Source organism: Carya illinoinensis, chromosome 15 (genome assembly GCF_018687715.1).
Source record: "Carya illinoinensis cultivar Pawnee chromosome 15, C.illinoinensisPawnee_v1, whole genome shotgun sequence".
Taxonomy (NCBI): domain Eukaryota; kingdom Viridiplantae; phylum Streptophyta; class Magnoliopsida; order Fagales; family Juglandaceae; genus Carya; species Carya illinoinensis.
This window is the reverse complement of record NC_056766.1, coordinates 20,254,305-20,272,267: the sequence shown is the minus strand read 5'-3', so window position 1 is coordinate 20,272,267 and position 17,963 is coordinate 20,254,305. Positions and strand designations below refer to the sequence as shown.

Here is a 17,963-nt window from a genome sequence, read left to right as displayed (position 1 = left end):
GACGCTGACCGATGAGGTGAGATTCGCCGAAGCAACCGACCGTAACCGGTCGATGGGGAGGAGGAAAACCGTCCGTATCTACTCCGGCGGTTCTATGGCGGTTCACGGTCGGTTCTCGGTTCCTCTAGACGCTGGTGCTCGGAGAGAGTAGAGAGAGACAGAGTTACAGAGGAGAGAGAGAGAGAGAACCTGTAAAACCTAGGTGAATCGGGGAAGAAGAAGAAGAAGAAGGAAGAAGGAGTTCAAAACGACGTTGTTTGGTTTTAAATCCAACGGCGTCGTTCTACTTATGTTTTTTTTCGTTTATCATAGATAAAACGGCGTCGTTTGCTTTAATACAAATGGCGTCATTTACATGTGTTTTAATAATAAGAGAATCAAACGACGCTGTTCAACTTAAGTGGAACGGCGTCGTTTGATTTAGGTATAAATTAAAAAAATATATGTATATGCTGTCGGCCGGTTCAGCAGTTTGAGCCGGCCTCAAACCGCGACCGAACCGACAAACGTCGGTTTTGTTTATTTTCTGCCGCACGCCGACCGGTTCCCTGGCGGTTCCGGCCGGTTCCTGACTCCGGCGGCCGGTCTGTGTCGGTTACGACCGGTTTGTCGGTTACTTGTACACCCCTAAATGTATTTAAAGGATTAAAATATGTACGGATAAGGCTATCGATGGGAAGGGAATAACGTATGCATAAGCATTTTCAACCTTATAAATGATTTTTTTTTCTCACATTTAATAGTTTTATTTTTTAAATGACAAGACATTCAGTAGTTGGTGGTGACATGGCATCTTAGCAAATTATTAACGGGAAAATAACACTGTAACACAAAAGACTTATTTGAATAAGTCGAGAAAACTGTTATGAAATTATTGAAAAGAGAGAGTCATAACGTGTTATAAACTTTTCAAAAGGAGAGAGAAAGAGATAGAACTCAGAGAGATTATGAAACTTATGAATTTCTTAAAGGATTCAACGATATATATAGGAGTACAAAGGGGACTATGCTTTTGACGACTAGTACTATGCATTTGACGGCTAGCTCACTATGCTAGCACTATGCACTATGCATTTGACGACTAGCTCACTATGCTAGCACTATGCGTTTGACGACTAGCTAAATGTGGTTATACAATTCAAGATAGTTTATAACACTTCCCATTTGGATGACCATATTTAAAAAATATGCCTTGTTAAAACCTTACCAAGAAAAAATCCTGTGGGAAAAAACTAATAGCGAAGGAAAAAGAGTACAGTATTTATGTGAACCGTGAAGTGCTTTAGGATTGCCTCATTAAAACCTTGCAAAGGAAAACCCAGTGGAATAAAATCTTAGCGAAGGAAAAAGAGTATAATCAGCACAAGTTTTCAAGACATTATTTCTCCTGAAAAGTGTATGATAACTGGTTTTCAAATCTCCGCATTCCAATGTTCTGCACAATTTTCTTAAATGTTGCAGTTGGTAATGCTTTTGTGAATAAATCTGCCAGATTATCACTTGATCGTATCTGCTTGACGTTAATTTCACATTTCTCCTGAAGTTCATGAATATAAAAGAATTTAGGTGAAATATATTTGGTTATATCACCTTTGATATATCCTCCTCTAATTTGAATAATACAAGCAGCATTATTTTCGTATAAAGTTGTTGGACTATCATTAATCACTGGAAGACCACACTTTTCTTGAATATGTTGGATCATTGATCTTAGCCAAATGCATTCTCGACTTGCCTCATGAATTGCAATGATCTCTGAGTGATTTGAAGAGGTAGCAGATAGTATTTGTTTGACAGATCTCTATGATATAGCAGAATTTCCATAAGTAAATACATATCCAATTTGAGATCTACCTCTGTGTGGATCTGAAAGATAACCTGCATCTGCATATCCAACTAATTGTGGACTTGAACCATGTTGATAAAATTATCACAACTGGATCTTTCTGCTCATCACTACTCTTCTGGAGTTGTACTCTTCTGAAATTCTTGTAAATAACACAGTTAGTGGAGAATTCATCAACATTAAACCGTTAACCTCATTTTTTAATAAAAACGGTGGCCAGCCTTTTAAGATCAAACAAGCACCGCGCATTTTCAACTCATCTGGAGGTGTCAGACGTGCTGTCAGGCGCCGCAGTTGTCAGGCATGCTGTCAGGTGCCACAAAGCTATGAAGTTATATTTCATCTCTTTTCTCTTGCTTCACGAGAGATGCTGTATCATAATTTTCTCTATAAAAGAGATATTCAGCTCATCTTCATTCGCATCTCATCTTCTTCACTTTTCTGTAATCATACTGCATTTGTACTCTGCAATCTCTATCTGCATTCTTATCCTACAATGGCTCAGCGATCTTCTCATGGCCAATATATGAGGTACTCTGCACCTCGTTCATCAGCTATTCCTGCTTCTACCATAGGTGCTATCATGCAATATAATGATCTGACTCATAGGTTAGATAATGAAGTTATCTATGAGCTTGTGAGTCTCGGTACCCGATACTCATCATCCATTGTCGCATTTTCTCAGCGACTGCAATCCAGAACTTGTGTAGTTGACAATCTCCACGAGAATATTGCTATACTTCAGCGACTTCTTCTGGAGTCCAACATGAAGACAGAATCAATAAAGTAAGAGAATAGGAATTTAAAATCCTTACTTAAATCTTCTTTTCGATTGCCCACCCCTTTAGATAGGGATGCCATGCAGATTTTTGAAGAACAAGAACTTTTGAAGAATGAGGCAAAGTGCCTCAAATTTCTGTAATTCTTGTTTCAAGATAATAAAATAATATTTCATAAATATATTTGTGTTTCTATCTTTTGGTAGATGTTCTGTGTGCTCCCTTTTATTTCTTCTTTAATAATGCACACTTCATATCAAACCCATAATATGAATCTGAAATACTAATTGTATTAAAAGATGGTATTTCATGACTAATAACATCATCCATCTTCCCCTTGAAGCCGCAAGGGTTTCAGATTTATATTTCAAATATGTGCAGTTTTCATGAGGGCTTCTGGAGCCTCAATGACATTTAAATCATATATATAAACTGCAATAATAGCTTATTTCCATTTGCGTTTGGATTGCTTTAGATCATATAAGGATCTTTGAAACTTGATAGAATACATATTTTCAGATGTATTCATATTAAAAGCTTCAGACATTTTCTATCCTTCAGGAATTTTCATATATATATCATGATCCAATGATCCATATAAATATGCAGTTAGTCATGCATATCCAAACTCTCGGTAACTTTCAAGCTAATAAAAATCTCAATATGATTTCAACCACTTTAAAAGCATATCAATATTGTTTCTTCAAGAAACTAACTTGTGATTTCTATATCACATTTTTATATTAAAAGTTTCAGGCTTTTTATATCATGTATATAAATATCCACTGATATTTAACAAAAATCACCTCTTTAGGTGTTTGGACTTCAAGTCCATATTTATCACATTTTACTTAGTGATATCAATTCTGTAGGAATTGAGAAACTGACTCGTGATTTATATATCACACTTTTATTTCATTTCTATAAATATCCACTGACATTTAACAAGCATCACCTCTTTAGGTGTTTAGACTATAAGTCCCGATGCATCATATTTTACTAGTGAATCAATTCTGCAGGAATTGTTTCTTTCAAATTTGGCCAATATTTTACGTCATATTCTTCGACGGTGCTTGATTCACTTTCTCAATTACTTCTGGTAATGTCAATTGCCATCTCATATGGAAATACGTTGTCGACAACGATTTTATATCTCTCCATAATTTTTCCATTACTCATGAAATGTATCAATCTCGTTATTTTCAGGTACCTGTCCCTCTTAAAGGGAAAACATTTTCATGAAAAACCTCTTCAGGAGGCACTCTTCAGGAGATTTATACTCTTCAAGAGTTTATATAGGAGAATTTTATACAGAAAATTTGGATGGACTTTATTACTTGTTCTATGGGTATGGCCTCTTCAAAAGCACCAAATTATTTGTACATTTCTCTTTTGAGATGCTCTATCTTTTGTATCAATACGTCTCACATGCCTTTAGACATGTCTTTAGACTGCTGAATTTCTTAATTATCCTACAGGGACTTCAATCCTCGTTGGGATTTTAGCAGCTAGAATATGAGACATTTTTATCTTATTAATCCAAAATTTAATTATCATTTGAACTTCTGGTTCACATATGATAATCAAGACAACGTCGAATAATTTCATCTTATTTGCTTCAAGCAAATTTTTCTTTCCACTTCTGGTGGTAAGACTTTATAGTAAAAGAATTTTCTGGTTCTTTTATGGACGTCCATATGAAAATCATTCGACTTATCATAATTGATTTTGGATGATCAAGATAACCATGAAAAGATACAAATATTTTGAATCATATCACTTTTTGATGCATCATAATATTTGATTCAATAATTGTATAATATCATCTCAAAGAGAAAGCTTATAACTTTTCCAATACGAACTTCTGGCCCGAAAAGATATTCATTATCACGTCCAATCTCTTAGTTTCTTTGAATGAAACCCATCATTCTTTTCACTTCAGGGAATAGAATGATATAAATTCATTATCATTCACTTCAGGGAATGATGTAGATCTAGTAAGACGTGACTAATGATTCTTATCAAAAGCTCATTATTTTGCTCAGTCACTGAAAGATCAGATATAAATTTAGAATATATTGTGAACGTTTGCATTTCATATTGCTACTTCAGGAGCATACTCGATATTGCTAATTCAGGAGCACATTCGAGACGTTCATTCAAATATATATTCTTTCCATAATTTCAATTATCCAACTTCAGGTGCATAAATCATAATGAGCTTTTGGTACACGTATCACTCATTTAAAACTATGAGATACTCAAAAGCTATTATTGATTTAGGGCGATCCTTCAGGGATGCTCCATTTCCATGCTCAGATAAATCATATCATCAATAAATAAAACTTGTATCTAAACTATGTAAATAAATATAGAATTTATCAAGTAATAATAATGAATATAATCATAAATATTCACCTCAGCAATTGTAAATAATATATTAAAAACTTACTTGAAGTTAAAGATTACTAACTTCATAATTTTTTTTTCAACTGAATCTCTTGTAGCTGTCTCTGAAGACTTTATCATGTGAAAGCTTTTTGTGTGTGTTATTAACTCCACTTTTTACTCAAAAGTTTTCAAGAAAAGTCTAACTTATCCAGTGCCTCAATAATCAGAACCTATCAAGTAAACATGTCAGAAAGTCAAGAAAAATAGCAGCCCATGAAACTCAAATGTTTAGCACGGAATTGAAAAATAAGAATATAGCTTGCGAGGCATGGGTCCTGCTCGTTTTGGCACAAGCTCCAGAGGTGGCCATGTAGGTCTCCTTCTCTTTCATTATTTTATTTTATTATTATTTTTTCTTTGTTCATATGTTGCCGACAAGCCCCATGCCTTTTGACTTTTCTTCTCCTGTAGGAAAAACTAATAGAAATTATTAGTTAAATATAATATGCCAACCACTCTCGAAAGCTAATGGAATTTGTTAGTCAATTATGGCATGCTAAATCATTAAAAAAAAAAATTTCCTGTCTTTGCTAGTTGGAGGCTTGAGCTAATAATGAAAGCATCGGTTCCTGAAAACCAGCTCTCCGATTCTTCTCTGCAGTGTTGTGCTCGTCGATGAACTTCACCAAGTCCAGGAACTCCTTAGACTGACTGAACCCATCTTGAGAACCCATGGTGAGGTCGCTGCTAATTGACGTGCATGGTGTAGAGAGATTGAGCTCGGCGTTTGGCTCTGGTGGAGGGTAATGACCACCAAATAACTCTGAAACTTTAATTTCTAAGTAGGCGTAGCTTTTGATCTGCCCATGGCTTCTCAAATCCTCATGATCTGAAGGACTTGCAATCTTGCAAAGGGTAGTGGGTATTTGATTTCTGAAGAAGATGGAATGGCAGGCAGCGTGCTAGTGGCTTGAGCTCGTGCTGATAACGTGTTATGAAATCATTGAAAAGAGAGAGCCATAACGTGTTATAAAATTTTCAAAAGGAGAGAGAAAGAGATAGAGCTCAGAGAGGTTATGAAACATATGAATTTTTTAAAGGATTCAACGATATATATAGGAGTACAAAGGGGACTATACTTTTGACGACTAGCACTATGCATTTGACGGCTAGCTCACTATGCTAGCACTATGCGTTTGATGACTAGCACTATGCGTTTGACGACTAGCTAAATGTGGTCATACAATTCAAGATAGTTTATAACAAGAACAATATATAAAAAATTTAAAATTAAAGTTTAAGCATTAATTAATACATATTTAAAGTGCAATGAAATTCGCATTTGAAGATCAAAATAAATATTAATTTTTAGTCAATAGTTATAAACCAATATTAAATGTAATTTTAAAAAATATAGAGTATTGTATTATTAAAATAATAATGTTTTCATACTGAACTCAGATTTAATTACCTATGTTTTTAAAAAAAGTGTGTGAAATTTACACATCTATCTGTAAATATCATTTCTTTTATTTAAAATTAAAATATGCAATACTTATAACTAATAGAACCGATAAAGAGGAGGCACTCCAAAGAATATAAGTAGAATAAAATCGTTATCATTTGCAAGTCTTCCTAAGACAGATTAATTCGGTTTGACTATGCATGAAACTTTGAAATGAGATATTGTATTTTATGGAAAATTATTGTCTCTTTTATTTAAATCATGTTGTATTTCCAAATTCAAGCTTAGCCCAAGTTACAAGTTACATATATAATTAGTACTGGCAGTCAGATTTTGCTTCAATGGATACAAATTCAGGGAAAATAAATAACTATATATATAGGAATTTCATTTTATTTTTTCAATTTTCTTTCTTTCTATGTCTTGTGTCGTTCCCCACTCTCATTCTTCTTCGACTCCTTTTGTTTCCAACTAAAAATATTGCATAAAATAATTGTTAAGACTATTTTGTAGTCATCTACTGGAACTACTGTTAGACACCTACAAGAGGGAAGAGTTGGGGAAGGGGGGTTGAGTAGAGTAGGGGATCCTCTTATACGAAAGTTAGCTGTTGTAAAAAGCTAGAATCTTGAGAGAGAGTATAAAAGAGAAACAAGTACCATATTTTCCTTCCTTCGAGGTACTGTTATGCTCTCCCTCGTGTCTCGTCCCTCATAAGGCTCGTTCATCATGGTTGTCACCTTTCTTGCCGTGGCAGCGAGACACGGCATTTAATGTAGCCACCCATAGCTGGCACAAGGGTTCGACCTCTAGGGAGGCCACTCTGGGATGCATTTAATGCACCTAATCCCCTTGGGGAGCCAGATCCTAAGCGATCCCAATCCAATTAATGCGCCGGGAAGGGGAAAACAGGATAGGCCGTCGACTGAGCAACCTGTTTGGGAACTTTTCTCTACATCCTTCCGGCCTGTTTTCTTGGCGGCCCGCAAACCCTGACAAGAGGTAGGGGCTCAACCCATCACACCCAAATCTCTATGCTAGTTACCTTGTAAATTCCCTATTCGTAGGCGCGAAGGGAAATTAAAATTCCCCCACACTTTGCAATGCTCTGTTTCCTCTTGTGAATTACTCGAGCGTCTGTATACTTCTCTGCCTCAAGAATACGAGTAATTGTTGCTTCGCCCTGTCCCATCACACTTCCCGTTGGGGTTCTCAACCGTCGCCTCCCACTCTATTAACTCTCACCACCAATCCCCTTCATGAATTCCACTTTACCTTTTATGTGACTTCCCACCGTTCATCACTTTTTTTCAGCTGCATTTCTACTTGTGCCGGCCTTTCTTCCGAGACCTCTTCCATGGCTTCAAGAAATGTCTCCCGCGGCAGGTCCTTCTCCCACTATGGGTTTGCTTGGACTTCTGCCCTAGCCCCTACCGCTCTTGATGCCCTTCGAGGAATGTACTCAGTCCCAGAGTTCATGGTCCTGGAGCTTTCCGAGGCACGCCGCGTGACGGTCGATTTAGCGGGCAACTCCAAGAGGGTGGCTTTATACGTCGGCATGTTCCCTCACGGGGCTCAATCTCCCCTTTGCTGACTAGTATACGATGTTTTGGACTTCTTGGGCCTGACTCCAACACAGCTGCACCCCTTTGCTTGGAGGACTTTCCTATTGTGCTGCGTGGTGTGGTACATAGTCCTGGAACCCGTAGGGAGGAATATCCAGACTTGATCGTGAGGTAGTTCCTATTCACCCACATGGTCTGGACATTGGTGAGGAATATTTGTAGCTTCAATGCCCGAACAAAGTTCAAGCTTGCCAGTCTCAAGCCACATTACTCCAATGTGAAGCAATAGCGAAGCAAGTCCTTCTTCATGTCGAGAGGTGGATGGGAGTTCCCTCCCTAAGAGGTTGCCGCCCGCGATTTCTCGTTCCAGTCTGATTGGAGGGTTGTTCCTGATGATAAAAGCATAGAGTTCAACTTGTTCAATCCAAAGAGGGCCTGCATCCAACTGGTGTATGCCTGGGTTGGAGAACACGAGGAGTAGCTGTCGTCTGATGTCCTTCTATCCTTGACAAACATAGCCCAATTTTTTATTGCACCCGACCCATCACACATGAGGGGTCAAAAATTTATAAGCGGGTCTCCTACCCCGCGAGCACCCAAACGCCCTTTAGAGGATACGTCTTTCAAGGCTGCGAATAAGCCCCATACAGAGGAAGGGACCACGTTCACAAACCTAGTGGGGACTCGTGGCAGGCCTAGCCTTTCTAGCGCATCCTTCTCAGGGGTGCCTTTGGCATCCCTTTTTGCTCAGGATGCCTCCTCCACCTCGTCTAGTAGTCTAGGGGCTTCTTCCTGGGAATCAAACGGCGAGGCACTGCAGGCCACCTTCCTCGAGACATTGGTGGAGTCAGGCTCTGGGGCTTCGGCTGACGTTGCCCATGTCAAATATTTGGGAGCCCCTAAGTATTTAGGGGTTACTGGCATTCAACTTCAGATGGCCAAAGGTTTTGGTGGGCAGAGGGGACAATTTGCACCCCCTTCCCCAGGCCTCACACCTCCTAACATTTTCACTACAACTCGGTCATACTCAGTTAGGAAAAATATTCTTCTTTGTAAGAGGGGTCATTCAACCACTACGTCCCCTCCACTTCTGAAGCTGATGCAAGGTCTCCGTCAACTGGCACCACAAGGGACGACTAGGTCCAAAGTTGGCTGAAGTGGGCAAGGAATGAGGGTCAGCGCCGTCACAGGGGCCAGGTGCTTCATGCACCTCCACTCTTGGCCCTCGCGGGATATGGAACCTCAAAGTGACGAGGAGGCATTGTAGTCCCATCCCGCCTGGTCATCCATGAGGGATGCTAGGGCTGAGGTGATCAAAGCAATGATTGCTCAACTAAACAATATCTTTTCCTTAGCGTGTTTCACTTTCTCCTTCTTTTATAGCTTTACCTTCAAGAATCACCTTCCTAACAATTTTTCTATCGACAGGCCATCAAGTCACTAGCAGCCTGGGTGGTGGATGCATGGGCCAAGATGGAGAATAAAGTCGAGGCCTTGGGTACACTGGGCGAGTGACCATGTGTAAAGCGAGATGGTTTGCCTTAGGAAGACGTTGTAATGCACCAAGAGGGCCTACAACGAGATCGTAGAGGAGAACAAGCTCTTCCAACGACTTTCCAAAGATGAACACAAGGTGGAGTCCACCCTCCGGGCCAAGATGGTGATCATGAGGCAGGAAATCTCCCATCTCAAGTCTATCAAGATAGCTACTGCCAAGGAGATGGGGTTGGAGTAGCTATGGACCCATCGTCTTGAAGAAGAGATGGTAGAGGCCCAGAAGCTCTGTGAGGAGTATGTTGCCATTTAGGAGAAGGTAGTGGACACCAATCGCAACATGTGGCTGAGCCAGCTATAGTCTGAAAGGGATATGCTGGAGGCATAGTGTTTGGAGCTTTGAGAAAGCAAAGAGGCAGCCAAGGCCAGACATTCCGAACTGGTGGAGTCTCACAGGCTACTCGAGGGGGAGTTACAATCTTGGGGCAAAAGGGAGATGAGGTTGGAGGCTGATCTTGCCAAAGCCAACAAAAAGCTCCATTGAATCACTCCCCAAATCATTGTGGCTAAGCCCCTCTTCAATAGGCTTAGAGTTGTTGGTATTCTTGTGGGTTGGAGAAGCTTAAGGAATACTGGGTGGCAAATCCTAATGTGCTTCTTAAAGCCTTGGATCTAGCCCAATTCACACTGACCTAGATGGATTGCCTTCCCTTTGACTCCCTTAGGCATCACCTGATGCTTGATGTTTTCACAACCTCACCGATGACTCACTCGTAGGTTTTCTTTCTCTTTCCTTCATTCACCCCTCCTGTATTTTACCCACCCGGGAGGAGGTGGGGGGAGCCTGTCATCAAGGCTTTTGCTCCAAATATCTTGTAATTACAGATCTATTATTAATGAATGAGATTCTTCAAGCCTCCTCCTATTGTGCATGTTTGGTTTTGCTTTTCTCCCACCTCTTTTGCCTTTAGGTGGGGATGCAATAGACTTATTTTTCTTCCGTAGCAACTTAACCCTAGTTGGTTGTCTTTGGGTGGTGAGAAAGGAAAGGAGTGGGACACTTAAAAGAGGTGTTCCTCCCCTTTCGGTTGCCTAAGCATGAGAGCAGAGCATCGACCTCAAGAGCTAGGTAAGATCTGGCATCGACTTCTTTGGGCGGTGAGAGGAGAGTGGGACACTTGGGAGACGTATTCCGCCCTTTCGGTTGCTTAGGCGCAAGCACGAAGCATCGGCCTCGTAGGATCTGACATTAACCGCTCTAGGTGGCGAGGGGGAAGTGGGACACTCGGGAGAGGTGTACCCCCTTCGATCGCCTAGGAGGGAGTATGGATTATCAGCCTCAAGGGCCAAGCAAGATTTGACATCGACTGCTCTGGGCGGCAAGAGGGAAGTGGGACACTTGGGAGAGGTATACCCCCCTTTGATTGCCTAGGAGTAAGTGTGGATCATCAACCTCGAGGGCAAGGTGGGATCTAACATCAACTTCTCTGAGTGGCGAGCGGGGAGTGGGACACTTGGAAGAGGTTTTCCCCCCTTTGGTCACCTTGGCTCAAGTGCGGAGCATCAGCCTCGAGAGCCAGGCTGGATTTGGCATCAACCGCTCTTGGTTGACAAGGGGGGAGTGGGACACTTGGGAGATGTGTTCCCCTCTTTCGATAGCTTTGGATAGAGCGAGTTACTAGCCCCATACGAATTAAACAGTACATAAATGCGGTAACCTCCCTTTTCGCATTAAGAGTTCTTTACATTGGGGTTCGTTTGCACATATAAGAGAAACAATAAGAAATATATGTCACTAGAGAAGAAAGGGCTCAAGTAGCATTGGGGGCATCCTTCACCGTCCTAGTATAGGGCTCGGGTTTGCTGCACCCCTTTCCCTGGAGCTCTTGCATGTAGCACTCCCTTGTTAAGACTTGTTCTCCACACACGACCCGTACGCCATCTACCATTAGAAATTTCATTTTTAGGTGGTAGGTCAAGGTTATCAACTTCAAGATGTTCAGGGCCGGTCGTCCAATTATGGCATTCTATGAGGACTAGGCCTTGACCACCAAGAAGTCAGTCATGGTTGTCAAAGTGACCCTTCCTGCCCCTATAGTGACGGGGAGCGTTATAGCTCTCATAGGTTGCACAACATCAGCGGAGAACCCTCTCAGCGCTGTGGGGGAGGGGCGTAGCCTATCTTAACTGATCCCCATCTTGGCGAAGGCTTCCCAGAAGAGGATGTTGGCGGATCTACTGTTGTCCACCAATATCCTCTAGCTCATGTAGTTGGCCACTAGCATAGTTACCACCAAGGCGTCATCGTGGGATAGATGACCCCTTCACGCTCAGTGTCTTCAAAAGCTATGGTGGGGGTCTTCTGGGTTTGGGCTTGTTTGGGCTCCCAAAGCTGAAAACCTCCTTGTACCTCACTTTTCTTGCGTAGGCTTTTCTGCTTGATGCTACTCCCATGAGCCCCTTAGCAATGGTGTGTATCCCTGCCAAGGGTGCGTTGTTGCATTCCAGTCCTAGTGGCTTGCTTCCCTTCTTCTCACGAGCCTTCTCTTGGGGCTCTCGCTCCATCAACCCTTCCATCTTAGTTCTCGCCTATCTAGACTCGCCCGCCTTGGGGCCGATGGGCGATGGACATTGGGGCCTCTCAAGGCTTCTCCCTGGATCTCTTTCCTCACATCATTGTTGATCTTGTGCATGAATTTTCATGTCAAGAATTAACAATCCTTGATTCAGTGGCCTTCCTCTTCATGGTAGGTTCATTACGAGCCCCTTAAGTTGCGATTGCCCTCTTCCCTCGTCTACTTGCATTCCCGTGTCTGCACGTTCATGTTTGCCTGCGTCCTCCTTGTGGAGCTTCCACCATTGCCACTTTTGTCTGCCTAACCCTTCCTTGCCGGAGGCTCTTTGTCAGGGATTGTTGCCCTTGTGGTCCTCTTAAGGGTCCTAGTGACTCGATCGAGGTTGGCATGCCGTGGCACGGTCAAGGCTCGGGGGTTGTCATCAATGTTGATGAAGTCATCCACCCAGTCCATGAAGTCCCACAGGGTTACTAGGGTTCTTCTCACAATTTCAGCCATGAACAGGCTAAGGGGCCAAATGCCTCCCAGGAGCATCACCAATGTAATTTTCTCAACTTGATCATTGGTGGCTAGGTTCTCCTTGTTAAAGCGATACATGGATGCTTTCAAGCTCTCCTTCTACTCTTCCCTTTGCTTCATAGTGAGAAGGTATGCGGCCAGTCGTTTTCTCTTTCGGCTAGCCATGAATTAAGTAAGGAATTGCTTACCCAACTCTTTCTAGTTGTGGATGATGCCTGTTTTGAACCACACCCAAGCACACCTCTTTAGAGTTAGAGGGAACTCCCAACACACTATCTCCCCTGAGAATCCGTGCAGCGTCATGTGAGTCTTGAAAATCTCTAGGTGCTGTGTTGGATAGTTAGATCCATCATACATTACAATTTGGGGGGGCCTTGAACTTGGGCAGGAGCGGGACTGCCATTACCTCTACACTATAAGGCAGGTCTATGCTGCTCAGCATTTGGTCTGCAAACAAAGACCCTCCTAGTTTTTTATCTATCTCCTCGTAATTGCCATTGAGGAGATTTGCCTTTGCTCGTTGTCTTCAGGGGTTTGTGACTCTTTTCCATTTGCTCAGCCTTGCTCTGGCTAGTGCCTTCTTTGAACTTTGTGATCTTCTTCCTCAACGCCTCTTTTTCCTACCTTAGGACTTCAGTGTTTGACATCAACTTCTTTACCAACTCTTCCATCTCCGTTATTCTTCCTTTTATGTTGACCAATGAAGCTGTTGCACATGAGCGTGTAGTGGCTGGCATACGAAAGGCATGTTATTATCTCTAGGCTAAACAGAGTAGAATCCCACAAAAAGCGTAAACTATTTAGGCTTGTTTGTAGCAATCCGCTAGAACCGTTGTTTGAAAACTACGACAGGGAAAGAATGGGGGGTTGCTAGAGCAAGGGATCCTCCAATGTCAAAATCAGTTATTGTAGGAAGATGAAATCATGAGAGAGATAATAAAAAAGAAACAACCTTACCCATTAAGTACCATCTTTTCCCTTCTTCGAGGTACTAATCTTCACTCTCTCGTGTCCTATTCCTCATAAAGCCCATCCATCATGGTAATCACCTTTCTTGTCGGCGCAACATTTAATACAACCACCCTCAACTGGCATCGGGGTTCAACCTCAAGGGTGGCCACTTTGGGATGCATTTAACGCACCTAAATCTCTAGGGGGACCAAATCCTAAGCAATCTCAGACCCATTAATGTGCCAAGTGGGGGTAAATGAGATAAGCCGTCGATTGAGTTCCTATACGACTAATCCCATTTGGGCTCTTTTCTCTAAATCCTTCTAGCCCGTTTTTCTCAATGCCTGCAGACCCTGACTATTGGTATGGGCCCAACCCATCACACCCAAATCTCCATTTCAATACCGTTGAGGAGTAGAATTACAAGTGGGGGGACAAGATTCCAACACCATTCAAACAGAAATATTTTTCAATTTATAATTTTCAACATTTTCATCTAATTATTACAACTTTTCTAAACTTCCAAATAAAACACAAAAAATAATTCAACTTTTTTCAAATCTCAAAACAAAAATTAAATTAAAAAATTATATTTTAACCATCTTTTAACTTTATAATTCTTTTATTTAAAATTTTATCTCTCATTTTCCAAAACCCATAAAAATCTTAACTCGAACCATTTTACTACTATTTACAAACTATCTCACTATTATTTATAAATTTCTCATCTCATTTTATCACATCTAATCTCATATGTGTAACCAAATAAGACCTTAGGCTACTTTTTGAGAAGTAGTTGGTCTTATCTCAATATCCAAATACTACTCAAACACAAACACATTTCAATTTCTCTCTCATATTTCTTTTTTCTCGGCATCATACTTTTTCATCTAATCAGTACAACTTTTCAAATTTTTTATGTAAAATAAAAAAAATAATTGAAACATTTTCAAATCTCAAAATAAAAATATATTGAAAATATTATATTTTGAAAATATTTTAATTTTATAATATTTTTATTTAACTTTTTCTCTCTCATCTTCCAAACCCAATAAAAATCTTAACTCAAATTATTTTACTATTATTTAAAAATTATCTCACTACTCATAAATTTGTTTTCTCATCTGTGTAACCAAATGAGGCATTAGGCTATGTTTTGATAAGCAATTGATCTCATTTCATCCCGTCTTATTTCATCTCATCTCAACATCCAAGCACTACTCAAACATAAACACTTTTCAATTTCTCTCGTACTTTTTCATCTAATTATTACAACTTTGCAAAACTTCCACATAAAACACAAAATAATTCAACTTTTACAAATTCTAAAACAAAAATTATATTTTAACAATATTTTAATTTTATAATATTTTTATTTAACTTTTTTTCTCATATTTTGAAAACCCAATTAATAAAAATCTTAACTTAAATTATTTCATTATTATTTAAAAATTATCTCATTATTATTCATAATTTTTTATTTGATTATATATTTCATGGTATCTAAATGTGGCCTTGGATCAGTGACGGTGCTATATATTGTTTTTTGTATATATATCTATAGTTATTATATAAGCGACAATCCGCTTGCTACAGTGTTAAGAACAGTAAAATCTTCCCCCCTCCTTTTTTTTTGTCCAACATTTTTTCCCCATTTTACCCTTTACTTTATTTGGAAGTTACCGCAGTTTACGTTTTACTTTTATTCCACCAACAGTTATTTTTGTCTTTCTGCCTCCCACTGACATATTAGTTTACTTTATTGTCTTTCCGATTTTACCCTTATTTTTGTTGTTCAGTTCGTTGTCTTCAGTGTCGTTTTACTTTGCCCACTTGATGTTATTGTCTTTTTACCGTTAATACTTATCTTTTCATCTGACAATTTGAATCCAACTGTAGTTTAAATATCAGAATTTTTTTCATTCCGCCTTGTGGCTCTCTACTGCGTTCTGCTCTCTCACTCAGCATTGTAGGTACATTTTATTTGTTTTCCTCAATATTGTAAAAATTAACTGTATTATATGAATATATTTCTTACATTATGTAATTACATGATATGCATGTGTATTACAGCAAAAAAAAATGGAAAGATAAAACTATATTTGCATATTTACATCTTTATTTACAGAGTAAACCCAACAAAAATATTAAACCCATCATACAAATTGGATCTTCTAAAATTTAATCTTCAGATTTGTTCGTACGTCCTGAGAACACAAAAAAAAAACCAGCAGTTAAGAGTGAAAAAACAAAACCGAGTTCCAAAATTTTTGAAAAAAAAAACTATCCAGTTGAAAAAATTTCGTCTAGATGTGAAAAATATCTATCTATACTGATAATATACATCAATACACGAAAATAATGAACAAATGAAAAAAATTTCACCTTCCGGCGTGGTCGTGGGCTGCCGACTGGCCATTATCAGCCGATGTGAACTGCAATGTTAGGAAGACCCAACAAACAACAGATTCAACGGAAAAATCCAGAAATATCCATCAGGAAAAACAAAAACTTCCTTCAACCAAAAACAACAGATCCAACCAACAAACTGAAAATATCGATCAGATAAAAAAAATTAAAAATTAAAAAATTAAAACCCAAACAGAGTACGTTAATACACAATGGTGAAATATTACACAAATGAAAAATATTTCACCTTCCGCTGTGGTTGTCGGCTGTTACACGCGGCCATAGGCAATGGATCTGAGCCACCACGCGAGGAAGAACCAACAAAGAACAAATCCAACCAAAATATCCAAAAATATGCATAAAAAAAGGAGACTCAAACAGAGTGCCTTAATACACAAGAGATGTTGAAATATACACAGAGAAGCCGTGAGGGATGGGTGGTTGTCACCGGCTAAGGATGACGAATGCGAGGATGGTGCTTCACGGCCGTAGATGTCGTGCCTGTACACGGAGGATCCGCACGTTACATACATCATTTGCAAAAAAATAAGTTGTTGTACAGATCTGAAAATTCCAAACATCAAACAACAAAATAAGAGAACGGAAGAACAAAATAAGGCAACAGACAAAAACAAGAACAAAAAAATGAGAAGGAAACTCAAACAAAAAAAAATTTGTTCAGATCTTAAAGTAAAAACAAAAAAAATTTTGAAAAACCGTCAAAAACATTCTTCATCGAAACGTATAAAAAATCAACAACAAATAAATGAAATAAACGGTTCAGATCTGAAAGTTTAAAAAAAATTCCCGTAAAAAACATTCTAGATCTAAATGCACAAAAGATGAACAAAAAAAAACAAAATAAACGCATGAGATGAGTAGTGTGGACGAAACTGCAAGAGATTAAAAGAAAAAGAAAATAGAAACAAAGATCAACACAAGAAGATGAAAACTGAGAGAAAAAAATTCTCGTAAAGAACATTCTAGATCTAAATGTACAAAAGATGAACAAAAAAAAACCAAATAAACGCAAGAGATGAGTAGTGCGGACGAAACTGCAAGAGATTAAAAGGAAAAGAAAATAGAAACAAAGATCAAACAAGAAGATGAAAATTAGCATAGGAAATTTTCGCTTGGAGTTCTGAAAGTAAAAACAAAAAAAAATTTAAAATGGTAAAGAACAATCTTGATCTAGATATATAAAAAAGCAACAAAAAATATACGAAATAAACGATTCACATCTGAAAGCTTAAAAATATATATATATATATATGTATATTATACCGTAAAGAACAATCTAAATCTAAACAAACAAAAAATGAACAAAAAATAAATCAAATAAATGTAATATAAGAGTAATGCGGACGAAAGTGCAAAAGATTAAAAGGAGAAGAAAAAACAAACAAAGATCAAATAAGAAGATGAAAGCTGTAAAAGAAATGCGGACGGAAGTGTAAAATATTAAGAGGAGAAGAAAATACAAACAGAGATCAAAGAAGAAGATGAAAGCTGTGAGAGAGAGAGAGAGAGAGAGAGAGAGAGAGAGAGAGAGAGAGAGAGAGAGAGAGAGAGAGAGAGGACGGCAGCTGAAATGGGAAGGGGGAGAAATGAGGGAATTAGAGTTAATGATAGTTATATAGGGTTGTCTAGGGTTAGAGTAAAATTTACTTTTCTGCCATGTTGTGTTTTGTTTATTACCGGATTAGGATTTACATTTATTTACTTATATCTATATCTATAGTGATAATATAAGCGCGAATCCGCAATATACAGTGTTAGGAACAATAAATCTTTTTTTCACCTTTTTTTTTTCGTCCAACATTTTTTTTCCCATTTTACCCTTCACTTTATTTGGCAATTACGGTAGTTTACGTTTTAGTTATATTTCATCGATAGTTATTTTTGTCTTTTTGGCTTCCCACCGACAGATGTGTTTTTTGTTTTTTTATTTCCGATTTTGCCCTTATT

General features: G+C 38.9%; 1 long non-coding RNA gene across 1 annotated transcript; it reads right to left on the bottom strand.

The window, feature by feature from the left end:
- Positions 1-15,585: 15,585 nt before the first annotated feature.
- On the bottom strand, positions 15,586-17,575 carry LOC122297374. The gene is made up of 3 exons (XR_006238734.1): positions 16,243-17,575; positions 15,972-16,134; positions 15,586-15,793 (listed from the first exon to the last, which is right to left on the bottom strand). It is a non-coding gene; the product is annotated as an uncharacterized LOC122297374 (long non-coding RNA).
- Positions 17,576-17,963: the final 388 nt, after the last annotated feature.